Here is a 26,626-nt window from a genome sequence, read left to right as displayed (position 1 = left end):
AGAAGTACAAATCCGGCCCTGGTCACATCCATTCACCCACTGAGCGCTACCTTGTTTGTACACTAGTTTCTAATAGAGTTTGGTTGCAGCTGATCCAAGGTTTGGATATTCACCAGATTGCCCAGTACAGCAGAGACTCTTATCTCTGACTCTCCATTACCTTGATGCTGAAACCAAGAAAATTACCATAAAAGTAGGCATTCAGATTACTTTACTGCATTCTACTTTATGTCACTACAGTGTCTTTTTTGCCAGAGTTAATTTTTTTCTACTGTAATTAAGCTTTTATTAACCATTACACTGGCAAACATGTCAGTAGTCTTTTTTATATAATTGTTCAGAGAGAAGAGTAAAGAAGCAGAAGAGATAAAAAAACAACTAAAGGATTACATATTTTATTATTATGTTTTATTTAAATAGCACCAACATCCTCCATCCTCCATATTATGTTTTATTTATATAGCACCAACATCCTCCATAGCGCTGTACATAGTACACACACGACATCACTTTGCTAGACTATCTTTTTATCAAGCTGGGTATTGATAATAAATAAGATGGCTACAAGCATGTTCCCTTTTCCTCTTGTTCTGTATCGACGTCTTCTTCTTGATGGTTTTAATGAATTAAATGTTTATCCGTAATACCATTAGATCTAAGGAAACACAAAATGGTCCAGTAAATAATAATAGTAATATCAGTTCATTATCAAAAGCAATACTTACATGGCTGCCAGTGAGGCAATGCATTGCCTCACTGTACAATATGAATGTTCTGTAGGAACAATCCAATGTTGGGATCTACACAGATAACAGAAAAAAAGTATAACAAAAGTAGTGTGGTGTGCAGTGTTTGTGATTGGTATAAGCAGGAATTTTTTAGGGTTTTGGCTAACTGAATAGGTCACAATTGCAAGCTATCAAGACAACTGAAAACTATTTTCATAAAATGGTATAATAGAAAAAAAAATATTTGCCATGTTTTACAAACAGAATAATAATTGCGTCATGTTAATGTCGGTTTGTAAAAAAAATTCCATAGATACATCTGCCAGGTAGGGATGAGCTTCTGAATGCCAATTTCCTAGTTTACTATTGGAAATTGGCTTTCCGCGGCAGAAATCAATATGTGGAAGTCGGTACACTAAAATCGGTATTCTGCCGAATAGTGCATTACCAAGAATTGAACATTTTAGGCTAAGCACAAGACTGGGCTAGCATTGGACCAATCAGAGAATCAGTATTTTGCCATGGAAACTGAAAAACCGTGGAATTGATAGGCCAATCACAAGTATCAGACGTATTATGCTAATCAGATAATGCAGAATTGTACCGCGATTGCCGGTCAGAAATGCAGATTAAGCATAAAGCACATCTGCAGAAAATAGCGTATTCTGCAAAAAAAGGTTTTCTTTTTTACAATTAACTAAATGTATTGACAAAAATAAAAAAAAATAACATTCCACGGAAATCGGAAAGACACTTCTCAGAAAGCAGAATTCTGTCGGAATCTGAAATTGGCAGGTCGGCATTTCGACCGACCATCCCTACTGCCAAGAATCAAGGTGATAAAATATCCACACAATGTACACACAATGGCCTCAATTCACTAACAGTTTAGACTAGTCTACTGATGGTTTTTAGTCTACTGATGGTTTGGTCAATTGCATCAAAGGGGAATTCACTATTACCGATTGTTTTAGACCTACATTTGGTAATTAGGTCGGTAAAGCAGGGGAAATGATCAAAAGAAACGAGTAGCTTTGACTAACATCCTTCTCCTCTGATGAGCTCTCCTCTAGATACAATGAAACTCCTGCATAATTAATTCAAAAGGTTCCATCCTCACATCTAAAATACCTCACAGAATTACTTTACCGACAAAAACAGCTGTTCTAATCTCTGTCAGAAAAAGTGGGCGTGGTTACTCCTTGTTTGCCTTTGTGAATTGCATCTTTTGAACATTTCCCCTGCTTTACCGACCTAATTACTGAATGTTTTAGACATAGTTACATAGTTACATAGTTATTTTGGCTGAAAAAAGACATACGTCCATCGAGTTCAACCAGTACAAAGTACAACTCCAGCCCGTCCCCCACATTACCCCTGTTGATCCAGAGGAAGGCGAAAAAAACCCCACCAGGCATGGTCCAATTAGCCCCAAATGGGAAAAATTCCTTCCTGACTCCAGATGGCAATCAGATAAAATCCCTGGATCAACATCATTAGGCATAACCTAGTAATTGTAGCCATGGATGTCTTTCAACGCAAATAAAGCATCTAAGCCCCCTTTAAATGCAGGTATAGAGTTTGCCATAACGACTTCCTGTGGCAATGCATTCCACATCTTAACCACTCTTACTGTAAAGAACCCTTTCCTAAATAAATGGCTAAAACGTTTTTCCTCCATGCGCAGCTCATGTCCTCTAGTCCTTTGAGAAGGCCTAGGGACAAAAAGCTCATCCGCCAAGCTATTATATTGCCCTCTGATGTATTTATACATGTTAATTAGATCCCCTCTAAGGCGTCTTTTCTCTAGACTAAATAAACCCAGTTTATCTAACCTTTCTTGGTAAGCGAGACCTTCCATCCCACGTATCCATTTTGTAGCTCGTCTCTGCACCTGCTCTAAAACTGCAATATCTTTTTTGTAATGTGGTGCCCAGAACTGAATTCCATATTCCAGATGTGGCCTTACTAGAGAGTTAAACAGGGGCAATATTATGCTAGCATCTCGAGTTTTTATTTCCCTGTTAATGCATCCCAAAATTTTGTTCGCTTTAGCTGCAGCGGCTTGGCATTGAGTACGATTATTTAACTTGTTGTCGATGAGTACTCCTAAGTCCTTCTCCAAGTTTGATGTTCCCAACTGTATCCCATTTATTTTGTATGGTGCTAGACCATTGGTACGACCAAAATGCATGACTTTACATTTGTCAACATTGAATTTCATCTGCCATGTATGTGCCCATATAGCCATCCTATCCAGATCCTGTTGCAATATGACACTATCTTCCTGAGAGTTGATGGTTCTGCACAATTTTGTATCATCTGCAAAAATAGCAACATTGCTCACTACTGCATCTACTAGGTCATTAATAAATAAATTGAAGAGCACTGGACCCAGTACAGACCCCTGTGGGACCCCACTGCTAACAGTCTCCCATTTTGAGTACGATCCACTGACCACAACTCTTTGTTTTCTGTCCATTAGCCAGTTCCCTATCCATGCACACAAACTCTTCCCCAGTCCTTGCATCCTCAACTTTTGCACCAGACTTCTGTGGGGAACAGTGTCGAAGGCCTTTGCAAAGTCCAAGTATATCACATCTACAGCATTCCCAATATCCATATTAGCATTCACTACCTCATAAAAGCTGAGCATGTTAGTCAAACAGGACCTGTCTTTAGTAAACCCATGTTGATGCTGAGAAAATTTTCTACTATGAAGTCATGTATAGTATCTCTTAGTAACCCCTCAAATAGTTTGCATACAACTGATGTTAAGCTTACAGGTCTATAATTTCCTGGATCAGATTTTTTGCCCTTCTTAAATAATGGGAAAACGTGGGCTGTACGCCAATCCACTGGGACTCTGCTAGTTGCAAGAGAGTCACAAAAGATAAGATAAAGGGGCTTAGCTATAACTGAACTTAATTCTCTTAGGACCCGAGGATGCATGCCATCCGGGCCAGGTGCCTTGTCTATTTTTAATTTATTTAGTCTTGCCTTTACTTCTTCCTGCGTTAAGTATTTAATATTACAGTTAGAAGATTGAGACTCTTCTGCCTCTGTAATTTTCAACAGTGCTGTTTCCTTTGTGAAGACAGAAGCAAAGAAAGCATTTAATAACTCTGCCTTACCTTGGTCGTCCACCATTGAGTTCCCACCCTCATCCTTTAGGATTCCTATACAGTCAACCTTTCTTTTTTTAGAGTTGATGTACTTGTAAAACTTTTTTGGGTTAGATTTGATATCCCTAGCGATTTGATTTTCAGCTTCGATCTTTGCCAGCCTAATTTCTTTTTTACAATTTTTATTGCACTCCTTATAATTGCTTAGTGCAGCCTCAGCCCCCTCCTGTTTTAGGACCTTATAGGCATTCTTTTTCCTCTTCATTTTATCCCTAACCTTTCTATTTATCCATAGAGGCCTTTTTTTATTCCTAGACATTTTGTTTCCATATGGGATATACATACTACAATATTGATTGAGAATACGTTTAAAAGCTTGCCATTTCCCTTCAGTGTCGTCCCCTTGTAGTACATTATCCCAGTTCACCAAACTTAGTGCCTGCCTAATTTGATTGAACTTTGCTTTTCTAAAATTCATATTTTTAGTGGTCCCGCTGCCCCGTGGCCTATCAGTCACCAGATCAAACGTTATCATGTTGTGACTAGACCAGGTCTAAAAACAGATCTAAAAGCAGGGCCGCCTCTGGACTTTTTGGTGCTTGAGGCAAACTTGTGAGGATGCCCCACCGATTTGGAATAATCGCACAGCACCTGGAAATTTTCACCCTCAGCATAGGTAGGTAGGTAGCCAGATATAGTTGGCCCCTGTATAGGGTAGCCAGGTATAGTTGCCAAAGTCCACTTAAGAAACCATAGAATTCATGTCTACATGCTATAACCACAACCCAGAAGATTTGTGATTGAAGAATAAAAGTGATATTGTTACTATAAAACCCTGTGTATTCTTAAGTGGACTTTGGCATATATTACGCATTATTGTGGGGTGAAACAAAACTAGCTGTTTTATTTGTGGTTATTACAGGTATAGTTAGGTAGCTGGTATAGTTGCCTCCAGTATAGGTATTATTGTTGCCCCAGTATAGGTAGCTAGTATAGTTAGGGTTCCCCTAGGCACCCCAAACCTATGATGCCCCTCCCCCCCCCCCGCAGAAGAGCGCCGTGCTGGAAAATGGGTGTGGCCACAGACTGCAGTGGGCGTGTCCATAACAGTGGGTGTGACCAATTAAAATTTCCTAGTAAGAGTGCATCCCAAAGTCGGTGGTGCCGTGTAATCTCCCCTGATATGAGTAAAGTGACCATAAAACAGCAAGTAGGAAATGCCCCCCCCCCCCCCCCCAAAAAAAAACCCAAACATTAACCAGTGTTATCTTGCACAAAATAGTGGTAGGTATTAGATTGTGAGCTCCTCTGAGAAAAGTCAGTAACATGACTATGTTCTCTGCAAAGTGCTGCAGAAGATGCCAGTGCTATATAAATACATAATAATATGGTAGGACATTAGACTATGACTATGGCAGGATTAGATTGTAAGCTTCTCTGAGGACAGTCAGTGGCATGACTATGTACTCTGTGAAGTACTGCTGAAGATGGTAGTACAATATAGTACAGTAGTGTGGCAGTACGGTGGTGTAATGGTTAGCGCTCTCGCCTTACAGTGCTGGGTTCCTGGTTGGAAACTCAGCCAGGTCAACATCTGCAAGGAGTTTGTATGTTCTCCTCGTGTCTGTGTGGGTTTCCTCCAGGCACTCCGGTCTCCTCCCACATCCCAATAACATACGATACAGATAAGTTAATTGGCTTCTCCCTAAAAATTAGCTCTAGACTACTATGCATACATACACATATGACTATGGTAGGGATTAGATTGTTAGCCCCTCTGAGGGACAGTTAGGGAGAAGACAATACATACTCTGTACAGCGCTGCGTAATATGTTGGCGTAATATAAATAAACAGTATAAGTATAAATAGCCAGGTCTGTAGGTGTCCCCAGTATAGACATACTATAGGTGTCCCCAGTATAGATAGCCAGGTCTATTGGTATCCCCAGTTTTAGGTAGTAGTCAGGGGCATAACTAGAAATCACTGAGCCCCCCTGCGAAAATGTGGATGGGGTCCCCCCCATAGGTGCCAAATAATCGTAATGGAGCATTGTTTCACTGTAAAATAATTGTAATGGGGCAGCGTTTCACCATAAAATAATTGTAATGCAGCAATGTTTCACCAGAAAATAATCGCAATGTGGGCAGCATTTCACCAGAAAATAATCGCAATGTGTGCAGCATTTCACCAGAGAATAATCGCAATGAGTGCAGCATTTTAGCAGAGAATAATCGCAATGAGTGCCACATTTCACCAGATAATAATCGCAATGAGTGCAACATTTCACCAGAGAATAATCGCAATGAGTGGAACATTTCACCAGAGAATAATCGCAATGAGTGCCGCATTTCACCAGAGAATAATCGCAATGAGTGCCTCATTTCACCAGAGAATAATCGCAATGAGTGCAACATCTCACCTGAGAATAATCGCAATGAGTGCAACATTTCACCAGAGAATAATCGCAATGAGTGCCACATTTCACCCGAGAATAATCGCAATGAGTGCAACATTTCACCAGAGAATAATCGCAATGAGTGCAACATTTCACCAGAGAATAATCGCAATGAGTGCCACATTTCACCAGAGAATAATCGCAATGAGTGCAACATTTTACCAGAGAATAATCGCAATGAGTGCAACATTTCACCAGAGAATAATCGCAATGAGTGCCACATTTCACCAGAGAATAATCACAATGAGTGCAACATTTCACCAGAGAATAATCGCAATGAGTGCCACATTTCACCAGAGAATAATCGCAATGAGTGCCACATTTCACCAGAGAATATTCACAATGAGTGCAACATTTCACCAGAGAATAATCGCAATGAGTGCAACATTTCACCAGAGAATAATCACAATGAGTGCCACATTTCACCAGAGAATAATCGCAATGAGTGCAACATTTCACCAGAGAATAATCGCAATGAGTGCAACATTTCACCAGAGAATAATCGCAATGAGTGCCACATTTCACCAGAGAATAATCACAATGAGTGCAACATTTCACCAGAGAATAATCGCAATGAGTGCCACATTTCACCAGAGAATAATCGCAATGAGTGCAACATTTCACCAGAGAATAATCGCAATGAGTGCCACATTTCAGCAGAAAATAATCTTACAGTGTGCAGAGCATTGTACATTACCTCCTCTCCCTCTGTCATGTGTCTGGCAGGCTCTGTGCACTCTGCTGGGCTGGCTATGGTAGCTATGGCTGGGCTGGGCTGGCTATGGCAGCTATGTCCCTCTGGGTGTCTGTGAGGCAGGCTGGAGGCTGTCACTGGCAGACTCGGGCTGCAGCTCCTCTCTCTGCTGTCATGGCTGGCTGCTCAATCATTCACTCGCTGTCTCCTCGTCTCTGTCCAGCTCTTGTATTTCCCGCCAGGTGCCACACATGGTGCCAGATGCAGAGACGTCAGGCCCGCGTGAGTACCCCTGACGTCTCTCTCAGCATCAGGAAGCTGGAGGGGAGGAGGAAAAAGGGGGGCGGCCAAAGCCTCAGAACTCCGGCTGCTCTTTGAGCCACAGCCTCTTTCTCAGTTAATGTCCCCTAGCCAGCCCAGGGGTAAATCTCGGGCTGCTCACTTCACGCTGCCTGGAACAGTCACCATGGCAACCGGACGCTAAGTGACTCTCCCCGCCTAGCGTCCAGTTACCATGGTGACTCCCAGGCAGCGGAGGAGAGTAGCAAAATTCGCCGCTGGATTGGGGACACATCATGAGGGACGCCACCAACCCCCCCCCCCCCCCCCAAACCACTTACCCCTCTTGGGGCTTGTCCCTGCCCAATGAAGGTGATTAAAAAAAAATGCAGTGCAGTCAAGCAGCCGCCGCCACCCCCTTCAAAGAGCCGCTAGGCCCGCTAGGGGCCGGTGCCCACGAGTGCCTCGTAATAGATACGGCCGTGCCGGTCTGTATAGGTTAGCGAGGTTGTTCCCCTGGCCCCCCTCCCTCCCCATCCACCGCTTACCTTCTTGAAGCAAACGGCGGCCACCTCTTGCAGCAGGACAGGCTCACGGGTCCCCTCACCTGTCCTGCTTGTAGACCTCAGATCTGCGTGACCTGCCGCAGCTCCCATAGCCGCGTGTATACCGAAAGGAATTAATTACTTCAGGTATACGAGCAGCTATGGGAGCCGCTGCAGGTTCCGTGATCTGAGGTCTACTAGAAGCAGGACAGGTGACGGGGACCCATGAGCCTGTCCTGCTGCAGGAGTTGGCCGCCGCTTGTTTCAAGAAGGTAAGCGTCGGCCGGGGAGGGTGGGAGGGGGATTGAGGTGATGGGTCGAATGTGGCATCACCTGGAATCATGGGGGGGCTGGCCCTGAAGGTGAGTGGCACCCTCCAGCCTGACAACCACTTCACCCTCAATCAGAGGCTTCTGATCACATACGGTAGTATGAATTGGCCGTCAGGACGAAGTGTGACATTCATCCTGACTCTGTTTATGGGCTGCGGGTCTTGCTATGCACTGTACTTCAACATAGATACACAGTTGCTTGTGAAGTTCCTCCTCCACATGCCTCAGTGATTATAACCCATAGCACTGCAGTGACACAGCCGCTGCAGTGACATGGTCCATGTGGCAGAACGGAGGAGGACACAAACATTTTGGTCAATCAGCAGCAGATTGTCATTAGCGGTGTTCTATTTTGTGACGGGCAACAGCAGCAGCAGGAGCTATTTTTACCTGTCCGTGGCGCAGTTCTGATGTCTTCTCTCCCTGCTGGCTACTTTCTCTATGTTCACTCTTAACCACTAGAGATGGCCCTAACGGTTCGCCGGCGAACGGTTCCCCGCGAAATTTCATGGTTCACATTTGCGGAGAACCGCAAACTTTTTCAGAAATTCGATTCACCCCCATAGTGCATGATTAGGGTCAACTTTGACCTTCTACATCACAGTCAGCAGGCACATTGTACCCAATCAGGCTACACTCCCTCCTGGAGCCCCCCCCCCCCCCCCCCTTATAAAAGGCAGCAGCGTCAGGCTTTTCACTTACTCGGGTGCCTGCAGTAATTAGAGAAGGGAGAGCTGCTGCAGACTCTCATAGGGAAAGCTTAGTTAGGCTCTTGTAGGCTTGTTAGCTTGCTCCTTGCTGATTCTTATTGCTAAAAAAAGCACCGCTTTTTTGTGTGTGGCCCACTTGCATTATATACAGCCCTGTCAGTCAGTCGCAGCTGGCCTTTGGCACCTTAATTCCTATTATGCCACTGCCAGGCCCAGCACATTCAGTGACTACCTGTGTGTGTGACAGGCAGCTACAGATTTGTAATCGCATCCCAATCACTGCATCTGTTCACTGTTCAGTGCACCTACCTACCTACCTACGTGAGCGCACGCATTGTTAATACCACCAGTCATTGCACCTGTTCACGGCGGTACCTGTGTGTGTGTGTGTGTGTGAGACAGGTGCACATTTGTAATACCCATCACTGCATATACCTACCTGTTGTGTTCAGTGCACCCACCAACCTACATGAGCGCACGCAGTGTGATATTTAATACCACCAGTCACTGTACCTGTTCACGGTACGTGTGTGTGACAGATGCACATTTGTAATACCCATCACTGCATATACCTACCTGTAGCATTCGGTGAACCCACCTACCTACATGAGCGCACGCAGTGTGATATTTAATAACACCAGTCACTGTACCTGTTCACGGTATGTGTGTGTGAGACAGGTGCACATTTGTAATACCCATCACTGCATATACCTACCTGTTGTGTTCAGTGCACCCACCTACCTACGTGAGCGCACGTAGTGTGATATTTAATACCACCAGTCATTGTACCTGTTCATGGTACGTGTGTGTGAGACAGGTGCACATTTGTAATACCCATCACTGCATATACCTACCTGTTGTGTTCAGTGCACCCACCTACCTACATGAGCGCTCGCAGTGTGATATTTAATACTACCAGTCACTGTACCTGTTCACGGTACGTGTATGTGACAGGTGCACATTTGTAATACCCATCACTGCATATACCTACCTGTTGTGTTCAGTGCACCCACCTACCTACGTGAGCACACGCATTGTGATATTTAATACTACCAGTCACTGTACCTTTTCACGGTACGTGTGTGGGACAGATGCACATTTGTAATACCCATCCCTGTATATACCTACCTGCTCTGTTCAGTGCACCCACCTACCTACGTGAGCGCATGCAGTGTGATATTTAATACCACCAGTCACTGTACCTGTTCATGGTACGTGTGTGTGAGACAGGTGCACATTTGTAATACCCATCACTGAATATACCTACCTGTTGTGTTCAGTGCACCCACCTACCTACATGAGCGCTTGCAGTGTGATATTTAATACTACCAGTCACTGTACCTGTTCACGGTACGTGTATGTGACAGGTGCACATTTGTAATACCCATCACTGCATATACCTACCTGTTGTGTTCAGTGCACCCACCTACCTACATGAGCACATGCATTGTGATATTTAATACTACCAGTCACTGTACCTTTTCACGGTACGTGTGTGTGACAGGTGCACATTTGTAATACCCATCACTGCATATACCTACCTGTCGTGTTCAGTGCACCCACCTACCTACGTGAGTGCACGCAGTGTGATATACCACTCCGTGCATACCTGTTAACTGCACCTGTGTGACTGCACATTGTATTAGTCACGTCAGTGCATACCTTTCACTTCATCAACCCCGATATGGACAAAACGGACAAAACAGGTAGAGGCAGAGGTAGAGCTAAACCCAGAGGAAGGCCACCCGGCAGGTCTGTGCGAGGTCGTGCTGATGTGATTTTGTGCGACCCTGGACCAAAGTACAGTGCTCATAAGAAGGCACGTGCCATCAACTCCCAAGATTGTCAGGACGTGGTTGACTATTTAACACAGAACACCTCATCTTTCGCAGCCACCAGCGCTACTACAAGCACCCCATCCGCTGCATTTGACACTTCGCAGGAGTTATTTGGTGGGGAAATCAATGATGCACAGCCATTATTGTTACAACAAGATGAAGGCGCTAAGCAAGTTACACCACCTCATATGTCTGAGTTAGGCGACACTAGGGATGTAACATGTGAGGAGGAAGATGATGAAGTACCTGCTTTTGGTGCAGTTTATGAGGTGTCTAAGGCAAGCGAAGCTGGGCAGGATGATTATGATGATGACGATGATACGGATGCCACGTGGGTTCCCAATAGAGGAGATGAACAGGGGGACAGTTCAGAGGGCGAGTCACAGAGGAGTAGGAGGAGACGAGTTCCTCAAAGAAGCAGGGGGAGCTCGTGGTCAGAAACAGCTGGTGGCAGTGTCCAGCACCATGTATCGCCACCTATGGACAGCCAGCCAACATGCCCTTCAACGTCAGCTGCTGATGCCACCATACTGCCATCACCCCAGGGGGGCTCAGCGGTTTGGAAATTTTTTAATGTGTCTGCCTCAGATCAGAGCAATGCCATCTGTTCTCTCTGCCTCCAAAAATTAAGCCATGGAAAGGCCAACATCCACGTAGAGACAACTGCCTTACGAAGGCACATGCAGAAAAGGCACAAACTGCAATGGGAAGAGCACCTGAGCAAAAGCAGCACACAAAAGAAAAGCCACCCTCCTTCTCTTCCTCCTTCAGGTGCAGCATCTTCAGCCACTTTCTCCCTTGCACCTTCACAGCCACCCTCCTCCACTCCGCTTCTGACCTTAAGCGGTTCCTGCTCCTCTGCCCACAGCAGCCAGGTGTCTGTGAAGGAAATCTTTGAGCGGAAGAAGCCAATTTCTGCCAGTCACCCCATTGCCCGGCGTCTGACAGCTGGCTTAGCGAAACTGTTAGCTTGCCAGCTGTTACCATACCAGCTGGTGGACTCTGAGGCCTTCCGTAAATTTGTGGCCATTGGGACACAGCATTGGAAGATGCCAGGCCGCAATTATTTCTCTAAAAAGGCGATACCCAAACTGTACCATGAAGTTGAGAGGCAAGTGGTCTCATCTCTGGCACACAGCGTTGGGTCAAGGGTCCACCTGACCACGGATGCCTGGTCTGCCAAGCACGGTCAGGGCAGGTACATTACTTACACAGCCCATTGGGTCAACCTGGTGACCGCTGACAAGCAGGGAGTACGTGGCTGTGCAGCGGACCAACTTGTGACACCTCCACGGCTTGCAGGCAGGCCTCCTGCCACGTCCTCTCCTCCTACTACATTCTCTTCGCTGTAGTCATCCTCCTCCTCCTTGGCTGAGAGGCAGTTCAACTCTACTGGTGCTTCGATCTCCTCTCCAGCTAAACAGCCCCAGCTCCCCAGGGCCTATGCTGCATGCCAGGTACGACGGTGTCACGCCATCTTAGACATGTCTTGCCTCAAAGCGGAGAGTCACACTGCAGCAGCTCTCCTGGCTGCTCTTAACAAACAGGTGGATCAGTGTCTGACCCAGCACCAGCTGGAGATCGGCAACGTGGTGTGTGACAACGGCAGCAATCTCATTTCCGCTTTGAATTTAGGAAAGCTGACACATGTACCCTGCATGGCACATATGCTGAATCTAGTCATTCAGAAATTTGTGTCAAAGTACTCAGGCTTAGAGGACGTCCTGAAGCAGGCCAGGAATGTGTGTGGGCATTCCAGGCGGTCTTACACGGCCATTGCACACTTTGCTGATATTCAGCGGACAAACAAGTTGCCGGTGAGACGCCTGATAGCCCGACTCACTGAAATTCGACCCTCCTTATGTTCTCTCGCCTGCTAGAACTGGAGAAAACCATCACCCAGTACCTCTACACCTACAGTAGAAGGACACACTCTGGGGAGATGGGGATGTTCTGGCCCAACAACTGGACACTCATGCGAAATGCATGCAGGCTCATGCGGCCGTTTGAGGAGGTGACCAACCTGGTGAGTTGCAGTGAAGGCACCATCAGCGACTTGATCCCGTACACTTACTTCCTGGAGCGTGCCGTGCGTAGAGTGGTGGTGGATCAAGCTGTGGAGGAATGTGAACAGGAACAGTCACAGGAGGAAGCGTTGTGGGATCAATTCTCATTAGAACCAGATGTTTCCTCAACACCTGCGGCAGCACAGAGAGGGGAGGAGGAGGAGGAGGAAGAAGAGTCATGTGGGGGAGAGGAGTCAGACTCAGATGATGAGGAATGTGTTTCTTTGGAGGAGGAGGCGGCGGCAGAAGAACAACCGCAGCAGGCGTCGCAGGGGGTTTGTGCTGCTCAATGTTCCCGTGGTATTGTTCGTGGCTGGGGGGAGGAGGAGGACTTACCTGACGTCACTGAGGAAGAGCAAGAGGCGAAGGATAGTACGTCTGGACCCATCTTTTTGCAGATGGCGTCTTTCATGCTGTCCAGCCTGTTGAGAGATCCCCGTATAAAAAAACTGAGCTGTACTGGGTGGCCATGCTACTAGACCCTCGGTATAGGTATAGGTGCAAAGTGGCGGAGATGTTTCCAAATCACAAGAAGGCAGAAAGGATGCACCACTTGCAGAACAAAGCTGACAACTAAGCTTTACAATGCATTTAAGGGTGATGTCACAGCACAACGCAATAAAGGTACCACTGCCAGCAATCCTTCTCCCATGTCCACGCAGGCAAGGACAGGACGCTCCAGCGATCTCATGGTGATGTCGGACATGCGGACATTCTTTAGTCCAACGCCTCGCCTTAGCCCTTCTGGATCCACTCTCCACCAACGGCTGGACCGGCAGGTAGCAGACTACCTGGCCTTAAGTGTGGATGTAGACGCTGTGAGCAGCGATGAACCCTTGGACTACTGGGTGCGCAGGCTTGATCTGTGGCCTGAGCTGTCCCAATTTGCCATCCAACTTCTGTCTTGCCCTACCTCAAGCGTCCTGTCAGAAAGGACCTTCAGCGCAGCTGGAGGCATTGTCACTGTCGCAGGGCTGTATTTAGGGTTTGGGCTCCCCTAGGATCCCCAAACCTATGACGCCCCCCCCCCCCCCCCCCAGGAGGAGGCCGGCGAAAATTGGGCGTGGCCACAGAATGCAGTGGGCGTGTCCATAACACAGTGGGTGTGGTCAATTAAAATTTCCTAGTAAGAGTGCAGCCCAAAGTCGGTGGGGCCATGTTTTCTCCCCAGGTATGAGTAAAGTGACCCTAAAAAAGCAAGTAGGAAATGTCCCCCCCCCAAACCCGCCCCCCCCCCCACACACACATTAGCCAGTGTTCTCTCGCACAAATAGTGGTAGGTATTAGATTGTGAGATCCCCTGAGAAAAGTCAGTAACATGACTACGTTCTCTTCAAAGTGCTGCAGAAGATGCCAGTGCTATATAAATACATAAGAATATGGTAGGACATTAGACTATGGTAGGATTAGATTGTAAGCTCCTCAAAGGATAGTCAGTGGCATGACTACATACTCTGAAGTACTGCTGAAGATGGCAGTACAATATAGTACAGTAGTATGGCAGCACGGTGGCGTAGTGGTTAGTGCTCTCGCCTTGCAGCACTGGGTCCCCGGTTCAAATCCCAGCCAGGTGAACATCTGCAAGGAGTTTGTATGTTCTCCCTGTGTGTGGGTTTCCTTAAGACACTCTGGTTTCCTCCCACATCCAACAACATACAATACAGATAAGTTAATTGGCTTCCCCTAAAAATTGGCCCTAGACTACGATACTTACATACACATATGACTATGGTAGGGATTAGATTGTGAGCACCACTGTAGGACAGTTCGTGACAAGACAATATATACTCTGTACAGCGCTGCGTAATATGTTGGCGCTATATAAATAACTAGTATAAGTACAGTCAGTGGCGGCTCCAGGGTTTTTTGGGGGGTGCTATGCAGGGCTGGACCTAGGGATGAGCGTAATGACCTAATTACGAATTTCCGAAATTTCGCGAAATTACTACAATTACGATTTTAGCAGTAATCGAAATTTCGTAATTTTTGCAAATTACGCAAATTTTCGTAATTACGATTACGAAATTTAGTATTTTAAAGTTGTATCCCTCTAGATGCCTAAAATGAATAGCACAGCCAGCCCTCCTCCTCCTCCTCCTCCTCCTCCTCCTCCTCCTCCTCCTCCTCCTCCTCCTCCTCCTTCTCTCTCTCTCTCTCTCTCTCTCTCTCTCTCTCTCTCTCTCTCTCTCTCTCTCTCTCTCTCTCTCTCTCTCTCTCTCTCTCTCTCTCTCTCTCTCTCTCTCTCTCTCTCTCTCTCTCTCTCTCTCTCTCTCTCTCTCTCTCTCTCTCTAGAGATTTGTAGTATTTCAAAACCATACTCACATTCATGACATGTCCAGGGATCAAACCAGGCCAACCACATGGAAGACAGCTATGCTCACCACCATACCACCAAACGCACACTAAATAGACTGCTAACCTAAATCTTACTTGTAGACAGTCATATGAGACACATGCTGGGTGCAGGGCTTTGTGATTGGACCATGGACCATGCGATAGAGTGAGGTGCAAAAATGAAATCATGCTAGCAGAGGATGGTTTCACAATGCTAAATGCTAGGCTGGCTGTGGTGCAATTGGTTAGTGCGTCTGGCTGGTAACAGCAAGGTTACAGGTTCAATTCCATCCAGGCATGTCTTTTCCTTTTGCGTTCAACAGTTGTCCAAACAGAGCCAACAGAGCCCCAGATAGCTAGGTCACAGCTAGCCTGGCTGTGGTGCAATTGGTTAGTGTGTCTGGCTGGTAACAGCAAGGTTACAGGTTCAATTCCATCCAGGCATGTCTTTTCCTTTTGAGTTCAACAGTTGTCCAAACACCGAGCACAAAGTTTTGCATGCGTAAAGTTTTACGCACGCAAAATACCCCATGGGGTTCAATGGCGCAGCGCGCGCACGCAAAAGGAAAAGACATGCCTGGATGGAATCAAACCTGTAACCTTGCTGTTACCAGCCAGACACACTAACCAATTGCACCACAGCCAGGCTAGCTGTGACCTAACTCTACATGGCTATCTGGGGCTCTGTTGGCTCTGTTTGGACAACTGTTGAACGCAAAAGGAAAAGACATGCCTGGCTGGATGGAATCGAACCTGTAACCTTGCTGTTACCAGCCAGACACACTAACCAATTGCACCACAGCCAAGCTAGCTGTGACCTAGCTATCTGGGGCTCTGTTGGCTCTGTTTGGACAACTGTTGAACGCAAAAGGAAAAGACATGCCTGGATGGAATCGAACCTGTAACCTTGCTGTTACCAGCCAGACACACTAACCAATTGCACCACAGCCAGGCTAGCTGTGACCTAGCTATCTGGGGCTCTGTTGGCTCTGTTTGGACAACTGTTGAACGCAAAAGGAAAAGACATGCCTGGATGGAATTGAACCTGTAACCTTGCTGTTACCAGCCAGACACACTAACCAATTGCACCACAGCCAGGCTAGCTGTGACCTAGCTATCTGGGGCTCTGTTGGCTCTGTTTGGACAACTGTTGAACGCAAAAGGAAAAGACATGCCTGGATGGAATCGAACCTGTAACCTTGCTGTTACCAGCCAGACGCACTAACCAATTGCACCACAGCCAGCCTAGCATTTAGCATTGTGAAACCATCCTCTGCTAGGCATGATTTCATTTTTGCACCTCACTCTATCGCATGGTCCATGGTCCAATCACAAAGCCCTGCACCCAGCATGTGTCTCATATGACCTGTCTACAAGTAAGATTTAGGTTAGCAGTCTATTTAGTGTGCGTTTGGTGGTATGGTGGTGAGCATAGCTGTCTTCCATGTGGTTGCCTGGGTTTGATCCCTGGACATGTCATGAATGTGAGTATGGTTTTGAAATACTACAAATCTCTGGAGAGAGAGAGAGAGAGAGAGAGAGAGAGAGAGAGAGAGAAGGAGAGAGAGAGAGAGAGAGAGAGAGAGAGAGAGAGAGAGAGGAGGAGGAGGAGGAGGAGGAGGAGGAGGAGGAGGAGGAGGAGGAGGAGGAGGAGGAGGAGGAGGAGGAGGAGGAGGAGGAGGAGGAGGAGGAGGAGGCTGGCTGGCTAGCTATGCTATTCATTTTAGGCATCTAGAGGGATAGAAACCCTTACAAACCTGAAAAAGTAAAATTTCGGTTGGAGACACGAAATTCGTAATTATGGGAGTGAAATTTCGATTACGAAATTGTAAATTACGATTTGAAAATTAATTACGAAATTACGAATTTGGGTCGTAATGTTAAATTTCGCATTCGTAATAAAAGCAGTTCGAAATTTCGAAAATTTCGGCTCATCTCTAGCTGGACCAGTTTTTGTGGCTATAACCTGCAGCGCGTGAAAAAAATGGGCATAGCCATGACCAGATGAGGGCGGAGCTAACTGTAATTTAAAGTGAACCCGAGGTGAGAGTGATATGGAGGCTGCCATATTTATTTCCTTTTAAAGGGACACTTAAGCCAAATAAAAAAAATAGTTTTACTTACCTGGGGCTTCTACCAGCCCTCTGAAGATGTCCGGTGCCTACACAGACTCGCTCCGATGCTCCTGGCCCTGCCGGCAGCCACTACCGGTTTTGGCGACAGGAGCCGACAGGCCGGGAACGCGAGTGATTCTTCGCGATCCTGGCCATAATAGCACCCTCTATGCTGTTATAGCATATAGCATATATCATATAACAGCATAGAAGGCGCTATTACGTCCAGGAATGCGAAGAATCACTCGCGTTCCCGGCCTGTCGGCTCCTGTCGCCGAAACCTTAAGTGGCTGCCGGCAGGGCCAGGAGCATCAGAGCGAGTCTACATGGGCACCGGACAGCTTCATGGGGCTGGTAGAAGCTCCAGGTGAGTAAAACTCATTTTTTTTATTTGGCTTAAGTGACCCTTTAAACAATACTAGTTGCCTGGCAGCCCTGCTGATCTATTTGGCTGCAGTAGTGAACTGAATTACGCCAGAAACAAGCACGCAGCTAATCTTGTCAGTTCTGACAATATTGTCAGAAACCCCCGACCTGCTGCATGCTTGTTCAGGGTCTGTGGTTGAAAGAATTAGAGGCAGAGGACCAGCACGGCAGCCAGGCAACTGGTATTGCTTAAAATATTACTCTCACCTCGGGTTCCCTTTAAAAGTGCAACGCAAAGACAGTGGGCCCAAGTTTTGGTCACCCTTTCCCCAGAAAATTCACATAATTGTGCAGGTTTTCTCAAGAAAATACACGTGATGTGAACAGATTTGATCAGAAATACGAGCAATAATGTCAGCAGATTTGATCAGAAATACGTGCAATAATGTCAGCAGATTTGATCAGAAATACGAGCCATAATGTCAGCAGATTTGATCAGAAATACGTGCAATAATGTCAGCAGATTTGATCAGAAATACGTGCAATAATGTCAGCAGATTTGATCAGAAATACGAGCCATAATGTCAGCAGATTTGATAAGAAATACGAGCAATAATGTCAGCAGATTTGACCACAAATACGAGCAATAATGTCAGCAGATTTGATCATAAATACGTGCAATAATGTCAGCAGATTTGATCATAAATACGAGCAATAATGTCAGCAGATTTGACCACAAATACGAGCAATAATGTCAGCAGATTTGATCAGAAATACGAGCCATAATGTCAGCAGATTTGATCAGAAATACGTGCAATAAATGTCAGCAGATTTGACCACAAATACGAGCAATAATGTCAGCAGATTTGATCAGAAATACGTGCAATAATGTCAGCAGATTTGACCACAAATACGAGCAATAATGACAGCAGATTTGACCACAAATACGAGCAATAATGACAGCAGATTTGACCACAAATACGAGCAATCATGTCAGCAGATTTGACCACAAATACGAGCAATCATGTCAGCAGATTTGACCACAAATACGAGCAATCATGTCAGCAGATTTGACCACAAATACGAGCAATCATGTCAGCAGATTTGACCACAAATACGAGCAATAATGACAGCAGATTTGACCACAAATACGAGCAATAATGACAGCAGATTTGTCCAGAAATAAGAGCAATAATGACAGCAGATTTGTCCAGAAATAAGAGCAATAATGACAGCAGATTTGTCCAGAAATAAGAGCAATAATGACAGCAGATTTGTCCAGAAATAAGAGCAATAATGACAGCAGATTTGTCCAGAAATAAGAGCAATAATGACAGCAGATTTGTCCAGAAATAAGAGCAATAATGACAGCAGATTTGTCCAGAAATAAGAGCAATAATGACAGCAGATTTGTCCAGAAATAAGAGCAATAATGACAGCAGATTTGTCCAGAAATAAGAGCAATAATGACAGCAGATTTGTCCAGAAATAAGAGTAATAATCATGTCAGCAGACTTAACTAGAAATACATTAAGAGGGAAACTCTGCATGCCGGCGCCGCCGCGTGGTCTAGTGACGTCACTAACTAGACCACACCAGCGGCATGCAGAGATCAGGATGACGTCCCTGCTGGCCGCTGCCACTCTGCTGTAGGGCGGGGGGACCCTCCGTGTGTGTGTGTGCTCTTCGCCGCACCCCAAGCTCTCGCCCCCCCCGCAAAAAAAAAAATTATAAAAAATGTAAAAGAATTTAAAAAAAGAAAAAAAAAAAGAAAAATAAATTTACTAAATTTACTATAGGTGGCCGCCCCCCCCCCCCCGAGGACCCGCCCATGGCACCGGCCCACGGGTGCCTCTTAATAGATACGGCCCTGCACTGTCGCCTAAGTCACAAAAGTGTTCAGTACCTCACCTCTATCAAAATGAATGAGGCATGGATCCCGGAGGGCTACTGCCCGCCCCGAAGACTAAGTCAGTCCCCACACACAGCATCTCTGCCTGCACGCCGTGTGACTGCCTTCCCCAAGACTAAGTCGCTCCCCACACAGCACCTCTACCCGCAGGCCGCTTGACTGCCTTCTCCGCTGCTAGCAGCGGCCGCTATACTACTTTTTCTGGTGCGTGTACATGCCTGCCTAATTTTTCTGGCTGCACAGCAGCTGCAACAACAAAACAAAAGGCATGTACATGTGCCAATTCACCTTCGTGATCATTACCGTGATCTAATTACACTCCCTGATTGATGTATACACATGCAAGATGTTTTAAAGCACTTTAGGCCTGCAATTTAGCATCAATGTGATTTCTATCCTTAAAATGCTGCTTTGCGTCAAAGCCAGATTTTTCCCAGGGACTTTTGGCGTCAATTTCACTCATCCATGCAAGAACTCAGATGTTAGAGCCCTTGAAACATATTTTCCATCACTTTTGTGGGCAGCATAAGTGTTTCTAGTTTTCAAAGTTCATTAGCTGGCCGCCGCGCCGCGCCGCTGCCCCCGCGGACTAAGGAGCAAGTGGAGGAGCTCATATCCAGTCATCCTGAAATCAAGAAAAACATTTACAAGAAGGATGATGAACATTTATCACGGGTGAAAGAGGTTTATGTAGACTCTACAGACCCGTCATCTGAGGTAAATCAAGATGGTTTGTCACCAAAGACAGAAGAATTCAGATCTCCGAAGCATACAATACACAATAGTTTTCTGAATATCAATGTGGACAATATTCCAAAGGGAAAAATCTCTATCATTGAGGTTTTGACTGCTCTGAACAAACACAAAATATCTCCGCACACATGGACCTCAGAGAAAGTCGCAACAGAATACAGTGTAGACGTTAAAGATGCCCAAGCCATGCTGGAGTACTTTAAAATATTCGAGATGAAAATAGTTAAACCAGAAGAGAAAAAAGAGATCTCTGACAAATAGGACTACAGAAATCTCATTTAATTTCACTAGTTTCTGTCATTTCTGCATACTGTGATATGATTTGAAAAATACTATAGTTTTCAAAGTTCAACTCCCCATTGAAGTCTATTGTGGTTTGCATAAGTTCACGTGAACCAAACTTTTGCGGAAGTTCGCATTTGCGGTTTGCGAACCGAAAATTGGAGGCTTGGGCCATCTCTATTAACCACTTCAGCCTTCAGTCGTTTTCACTTAATGCATTCGAGAAATGCTCACCTCCCATTCATTAGCCTACAACTTTACCACTACTTATCACAATGAACTGATCTATATCTTGTTTTTTCCGCCACCAATTAGGCTTTCTTTGAGGGGGTGCAATTTGCTAAGAGCTACTTTACTGTAAATGCATTTTAACAGGAAGAATAAGAAAAAAAACTGAAAAAGTTCATTATTTCTCAGATTTCGACCATTATAGTTTTAAAATAATACATGCCTCCATAAATAAAAACCTACGTATTGTATTTGTCTAATAGTCATGGGTATTACACCGTTTAAATTATGTCCCTATCACAATGTATGGCGACAATATTTTATTTGGAAATAAAAGTGCATTTTTTCCGTTTTGCATGCATCGCTATTTACAACCTTATAGTTTAAAAAATAAAATAGAAATATTTCATCTTTACATTGATATTTAAAAAGTTTAGACCCTTAGGTAAATATTTACATGTTTTTTTATTGTAATGTTTTTTGTTTTTTATTAAACATTTTATTTGGGTAAATAGTAATTTTTTATTTAAATATGTGTTTATTTTTTATTTTTTTACCTGTAGATGTAGTTTTACTTTTTGTCCACCAGATGGCATCCTTGAGTTTGTTTACATGACGTCACATAACATGTACGCTTAGAGGGACGTAGGGGGACGTAAGAGGCAGAAAAAGCAAGGCTTCCGAGAGAAGCATTCACTTTTTCTAACGGGGAGAGGAATCAACCATCAGGCACCGTGTCCCGATTAATTGATTCCTGGGCTAACGATCCGAGGCCGGGAGCATGCGTGCATGCGCGCAATCGATCGCGGGAGTGCACATGGCCCATCTGGATGTAGCTTCTACGTCCAAAAGGCTTAAATGGTTAATGTGGACGTGAACTATTGCACAGGACAGAAGGAAAACAGAGAAATGCACCCTGTATGTATCTAGAGAGTTTAGCCTGTCTAATTCCCCCTCATTTGTGTCTAATTACAAGTTGTAATCCGATCTCTTCCCTGTGTCAAACGACTGCCCATGGCAGAGATGACAGATAAGCTCATTTGAAACCACAGGTTGTTAACAATAGGTCTGCTCCCAAGAATCAGGAAGTAGAAACCGTGCACATTTATTTTAAGATTTGTATCAGCTGTAACAAAGAAATGTTTTTTGTTTAAAGTGTAACTGTCAGGCATAAAATCAAAAATAAATTATTTATTTGTATCTGGTAAACAAGTAATAAGGATGCTAATCAGGCAATCCAAAAGTTAAAATCTCTACTACTTTTCTTGTTTATAAACGATCATTCTTCAGTTTACCTGACTCTTATTTGGTACGTCGCCACAAAAAAGAAGCTGTAGGGCATGCTGGGTTGTCCTTTTTAGCTTCTGTACATTAGTTAAGTCTGAGGGGAAATAAAGAAGCAAAAAAAGACAACTCAGCATGCCCTGCAACTTCCTTTGTGCGGCAACGTACCAAATAAGAGTCAGGTAAACTGGGGAATGATCATTTATAAACAAGAAAAGTAATAGAGATTTTAACTTTTGGATTGCCTTGTTAGCATCCTTATTACTTGTTTACCAGATACAAATAAAGAATAGATTTTTGATTTTATGCCCGACAGTTACACTTGGTTATTATGCTGTTTCGTATATTTTAGACCAGAGAGGACTTAAGGTTAAGGTTCTCTTTAAGTCTCCAGGCGCCTGTGTGACATAACTAAGAGTCCAAATACTGGAGGCGTCTAGTGGTAACATAAGGTATGTGCCACACTGCCCCTAGAGTTAGACCTGTATAGTTACATCTCACAAGTGCCGCAGGACTCAGGAGTGTAGATAGGAGAGGAAGAAGCAACCAGAGGAGAAGACACCGGTACCGCGCCATGGACAGGTGAGAGCCACCCCTACACCGCCCAGGGGACACTGGGAAACCTGGCAGTCACACACAAGTTTACATTAGATTGAATGCTAAAATTGATTGATCTGTGTGGAGTGTGTGCAGGGATTCGACCAGATAGATCCCTCTGATCAGATAATGATCAGAGAGGGATCTATCTATTGGCCATATCAACCAATGTATAACCACTTTTAGAGACAGTTAATGTCAAAACTATGTATTCTGTAAAGCACTTCGGAAGATGTCAGCTCTATATAAATGCTAAATAATAATAACTCGGAGTTACTGTGTGACTTTGTATCAGGAATGCTTTGCACATGCACAGTTTTGTATTCACAGAGAGAGGGAGAAATATTTTAATCAGCTGTTGAATCTTGGTTAGTTATTAATAGTCCCAAAGTGCGCATAACAAAATATTGGTGGTGGTCAATGAGATGCTAGTAATATTCACACTATACCCTTACCTTGGAAGGCCATTGGCCTCTTGTGTATGGTCCTGCAGGTCTCTATTCCGTGTCTCCGGTAGGAGGAAGCAAAGGAGACCTCCAATGATGGGCCCACTGCCATATATGGCCATAGGGATGGCTGGGTGATATTTGACCAGGAGACTAATAAGGGGCAGTTATTCCAGCTATTCGGGCTGTCATAGAGCAGATGCCCAATCCATTTTGCCTGCAAGAAACACAACTCACTATTAATGGTTCAAAAATGAATAAGAACAGATCATTTGTGTTTATCTTCTACTGGTCCACAAAGTTATTATGTCAGCCAAGGGCATAACTAGAGGGGAGCAGCCCCTGCAGCCACAGGTGGCCCAGAGCTATGGGAGGTCCCAACTACTGACCTTCCCTTCCTCTGATAAAGGGGACTATATTTCAGATCAGGTGTTTTTGTGGCTACGCTTGTTCTGAGTCGGTATTTGCAATGTTCGCTCTTATTTTTCAGGACCTCTGCAATTCGACTGGACAATGCTCTCAATCAACTTCTGGGCCAAATCCTGACTGATAACAACCCATTCTTTCATAATCACTTCTTTGAGTTTCTCAGAATTAGTTGTTTTTTGTTTGTCCACCCGCCTCTTGAGGAATGACTGCAAAGCAATGGGATTAAGATCTGGGGAGTTTCCAGGCCATGGACCCAAAATGTCAACCTTTTGGTCCCCGAGCCACTTAGTTATCACTTTTGCCTTGTGCTCCATCGTGCTGGAAAATGCATTGTTCTTCACCAAACTGTTGTTGGATTGTTGGAAGAAGTTGCTGTTGGAGGGTGTTTTGGTACCATTCTTTATTCATGGCTGTGTTTTTTGGCAAAATTGTGAGTGAGCCCACTTCCTTGGATGAGAAGCAACACCACATATGAATGGTCTCAGGATGCTTTACTGTTGGCATGATACAGGACTGATGGTAGCACTCACCTTTTCTTCTCCTGAAAAGCCTTTTTCCAGATGCCCCAAACAATCGGAAAGGGGCTTCATCAGAGAATATGACTTTGCACCAGTCCTCAGCAGTCCATTCACCATACTTTCTGCAGAAGATCAATCTGTCCCTGATGGTTTTTTGAGAGAGAAGTGGCTTCTTTGCTGCCCTTCTTGACACCAGGCCATCTTCCAAAAGTCTTCACCTCACTGTGCATGCAGATGCGCTCACACCTGCCTGCTGCCATTCCTCAGCAACCTCTGCACTGGTTGCACTCCGATCCCGCAGCCGAATCCTCTTTTGGAGACGATCTTGGCACTTATTGGACTTTCTTGGACACCCTGAAGCCTTCTTAACAAGAATTGAACCTCTTTCCTTGAAGTTCTTCATGATCCTATAAATTGTTGATTTAGGTGCAATCTTAGTAGCCACAATATCCTTGCCTATGAAGCCATTTTTATGCAACGCAATGATGGCTGCATGTGTTTCTTTGCTGGTCACCATGGTTAACAATGGAAGATCAATAATTTCAAGCATCACCCTCCTTTTAACATGTCAAGTCTGCCATTCTAACCCAATCAGCCTGACATAATGATCTCCAGCCTTGTGCTCGTCAACATTCTCACTTGAGTTAACAAGACGATTACTGAAATGATCTCAGCAGGTCCTTTAATGACAGCAATGAAATGCAGTGGAAAGGTTTTTTTGGGATTCAGTCAGCGGTGTCGCTAGGGGGTAGAACCGGGGCACTCACTTTGACCTGTTGCCGTGGCGCCCCGAATCTCCTACTCCCCAAAGTACCCGACTGCAAATACCGGCGGCGGTATAATATAGTATATACCGCCGCCATTTTGGTGGAGCCTTTTCCCCTATTTTCCGCCTGTGCTGCATTCTTGTGCGGGGCCCACATGATGCAGGCATATGACTCCTGGCTGCACTCCGTTCTAGCCTACCACCGCTGCTGCTGCTGCTGGACCTTGTTTTCAACCTCTCACCGAGATCCAGCATGAAAATGTAAGGGGAAATCTTCATGTATTTAGATTCCTGCTTGTTATGTCTAATCTTCTCTCTGCAGAAATGCTCGGGTGCTGTGTTCTTTGACAGGCAGGCACACATTTAGGCTTGCATACTGGGCTGGCATCACTGCACTTTCACAATCATGCCTGAAGTACTGATTGAGAAAGGGCAGTGATATCAAAATGCAGCTGTGATTATGCGCCTGCCTGTCAGAAAGATCACAGCTCCTGTCCCGGGGCATTGCTGCAGAAGGATGATTAGCATATGAATGAAGTCCGGACTATGTAGCATTTCCCTGTTGACAGTGGCGTAGCTAAGGAGCTGTGGGCCCCGATGCAAGTTTTACAATGGAGCCCCCCCAAGCACTCTATAGATAGCAATTGATATGGTGCACCAAAACCTGCCAATGGCAACTACAGTGTCAGAGGTGCAAGAAGTGGATGGGGAATAGTTTGTTAATGATTATTCAAAGTGTCTATAGAGTGATTATTATTAGAGATGACCCGAACGGTTCGTCGGCGAACGGTTCCTGGCGAACTTCGGTGGTTCCGAAAGTTCAGTTCGCCCCCATAGTGCATTAGGCTACACTCCCTCCTGGAGCCCCACCCCCCTTATAAAAAGGCAGGCAGCATCAGGCATTGGACTCACTCGTGTGCCTGTATTAATTAGGGAAGGGAAAGCTGCTGCAGACTCTCATAGAGAAAGCTTAGTTAGGCTCTTGTAGGCTTGTTAGCTTGCTCCTTGCTGATTCTTATTGCTAAAAAAGCACCCCTTAACAGCTCTTTTGAGAGTTAATCTTTTTTTTTTGTGATCTATATATTTTTGTGTGTGTGTGTGTGTGTGTGTGTTTGTGTGTCCCATTGACACTTGTGTTGCATAGACAGCCCTGGTAATTCCTACTGTGTGTGCCACTGCCAGGCCCAGCACATTCAGTGACTACCTGTGTGTGTGCCAGGTGCACATTGTAATACCCACTGTGTCACTGTGCCTGTCCGGTACCTGTCTGTGTGTGACAGGTGCACATTGTAATAGCCATCACTGCATATACCTACCTGTTGTTCACAGTGCACCCACCCACCTACGTGAGTGCATGCAGTGTGATATACCACTCCATGCATATCTGTTAACTGCACCTGTGTGACTGCACATTGTATTAGTCAAGTCAGTGCATACCTTTCACTTCATCCCCCTCAATATGGACAAAACAAACCAGAGGCAGGCCACCTGGCAGGTCTGTTCAAGGTCGCGCTGTCGTGATTTTGCGCGGCCCTCGACCAAAGTACAGTGTTCAGATGAAGGCACGTGCCATCAACCCCCAATATTGTCAGGACGTAGTTGACTATTTAACACAGAACACCTCATCTTTCTCAGCTTCCACACGGAAGCGTGACATATCTTCCTCCTCTTGCTCTGATTCTGGCACCCCACTTAACACTCAGTCGGCCGCCACCACCAAAGTGCCATCACACCAGGGCTCAGCGGTGTGGACATTTTTTTGTATGTCTGCCTCAGATGAGAGCAATGCCATCTGTACTCTCTGCCACCAAAAATTGAGCCGTG

At 45.2% G+C, this 26,626-nt stretch overlaps 1 pseudogene; it reads right to left on the bottom strand.

Annotated features, from left to right (window-relative positions):
* Positions 1–475: 475 nt before the first annotated feature.
* LOC137519658 (solute carrier family 22 member 13-like) overlaps positions 476–26,626 on the bottom strand; it is a 77,435-nt pseudogene continuing 51,284 nt past the window's right edge.

The sequence above is a fragment of the Hyperolius riggenbachi genome, chromosome 5, assembly GCF_040937935.1.
Source record: "Hyperolius riggenbachi isolate aHypRig1 chromosome 5, aHypRig1.pri, whole genome shotgun sequence".
NCBI lineage: Eukaryota > Metazoa > Chordata > Amphibia > Anura > Hyperoliidae > Hyperolius > Hyperolius riggenbachi.
This window is presented reverse-complemented; position numbering and strand designations above follow the sequence as displayed.